This window comes from Rhododendron vialii, chromosome 11a (genome assembly GCF_030253575.1).
Source record: "Rhododendron vialii isolate Sample 1 chromosome 11a, ASM3025357v1".
NCBI classification, from domain to species: Eukaryota; Viridiplantae; Streptophyta; class Magnoliopsida; order Ericales; family Ericaceae; genus Rhododendron; species Rhododendron vialii.
Genome location: NC_080567.1, coordinates 13672843 through 13674661, shown reverse-complemented (window position 1 = coordinate 13674661; position 1819 = coordinate 13672843). Strand labels below are relative to the sequence as shown.

The 1819-nt window shown below is 38.9% G+C and overlaps 1 long non-coding RNA gene across 1 annotated transcript; it reads left to right on the top strand.

Annotated features, from left to right (window-relative positions):
- Positions 1 to 801: 801 nt before the first annotated feature.
- Positions 802 to 1567, top strand: LOC131308566 (uncharacterized). Its single transcript, XR_009194481.1, has 3 exons — positions 802 to 1228; positions 1364 to 1400; positions 1508 to 1567. It is a non-coding gene; the product is annotated as an uncharacterized LOC131308566 (long non-coding RNA).
- The last annotated feature ends 252 nt before the right edge of the window (positions 1568 to 1819 follow it).

The following is a 1819-nucleotide window of genomic DNA, read 5'->3' as shown; positions in this document are numbered from 1 at the left end:
AGGTACACAAATGGTTGACCTTAGTAAGTAATTGTCACTACAACAAACTTGAGTTTTAATAGCATAATCTTACAGCGTTTTAAAAAAAATGCTATAATAGAGGCGCATCTATAGCGTGCACGGCACTGTGGTCCCGCGGAAGGCTTTTGATAGCATTCCACTAACTCAATTACAACGTTCACGCATTAAACAAAAAATTATAGCGTTCACCCAATTAATAAGAAAGGTGTCAGTCTCAATTCAAGAAATTCCTTCTCTCTCTCCCTTCTCCTTCTCCGCCGATCTCACCATCGTCATTCTCTGTCTCTCTATCTCTCTCTCTCTCTGTCTCTCTCTCTCTCTCACACACACACAGAGAAACACACACGAAGATAGGAGAGCAAAAGAATGGCGTGATTCAAAGCCACTGCCTTCACCAATCGAGCACCAACAGTACCACCATCCGGCCTCAAACTCGTCATTTCCAAGCCCCATCGCTTGTCTGACCTTGACCACAACTCGGTAAGTCGAATAATTGCACTCTCAATGTTTATTCTTGATTTACTTTGGAGTTTTAATTCAGGGATCTATTTTAGGGTTTTCAATTTCGGTTCTCGATTTTGGAGTTTTATTTTGGGATTACAATTTTGAGGGTTTCGACTCCAGGTTTAGTTTGGGGCTGCTCTACTTTGATTTTTGTTGATATGCTCTAGGTTTGAACTTTTTATGGGCTTAATATTTGATTTTGAAATCACATGTAACACAAATCTGCCCGCCACCTGTTCAACTTTTTTCCCAATTAGTTTTAGTCTGTGGAACAATGGTGTGGATGGTGTTTAAAAGGGATGGTTATGCAAACGGTAGAGGAGGAAAAAAATGAAATGGGTGTGGTGAATTTATATGTGGGTAATCTCAAATGGATGTTGTTTGGCTAGGCCAAATATTCAACCACTATGAACAAGTGGTTATTGATGTTGCCCTAAGATCAGCATTCTCCTGTGTGTATGTCTATTGGTGCGCGGTCGAAAATTTAACCCAATTGGTTACTGTAGATGATTAGTGCTTCCAATTCCTTGAGATGTTTATTCTTCTTATTGGGGGAGTGTGTGTGTGTGTGTTTATTTGTCACCTTCTGTTGAGTTCTTTATTTGTGTACAATCTATGGATGTGAGGATGCTGGAGGACGTGAAGCACTTGACCAAGCTTTTGCAAAATTTTCGTTGCTGAATCAGCAATAGTTTGTTTGCAGGTTTGCCTAGTGTTAACTATCTTTTTCCTTACCATATGTGCGCCCTCATGAAGCTTTGTTAATAATCTCTTCTCTATCACAATAAGTTTTTCTCAGGTACCCATGCCATCACTTGTGATTTGTTTGCTTTCTTAGGCCTGGGCAAGAGGTGGGCTATAATTTCAACCCCGTTGTATGTATTGGTTCCATATTTCTTACTAGAATATGGTTTATGCTAAATAAGTTATCAGCTTTTGTTGGTGCTCCATGTGATACCTTAGAGGAATTTATTGGTATTAGGGACTCTCATGGATTGGGTTCCTTGCAAGATTTTGGAGTGAAGTACCGAGAAGTGCCCATAAGTCACTACTTTTGGTGCTAACAGCATTTTTTACTTTTCTGAATTTTTGTTTCCAATCTTTATTTTCACTATTGTGGATTCGTGATAGTGGTTATTAACCTATCAATCTTTGTCTTGTGTATGTGCTTAGCTTTTAGCATTCTTAGTATGAGTTAATTTGTCAACTAAAATAAAACTATTACGGAAACTGAGAGTTTGAGAGACACCTAGTGATCACTTAGTCCTGCGACTTGAATTCTGGATATATGAGT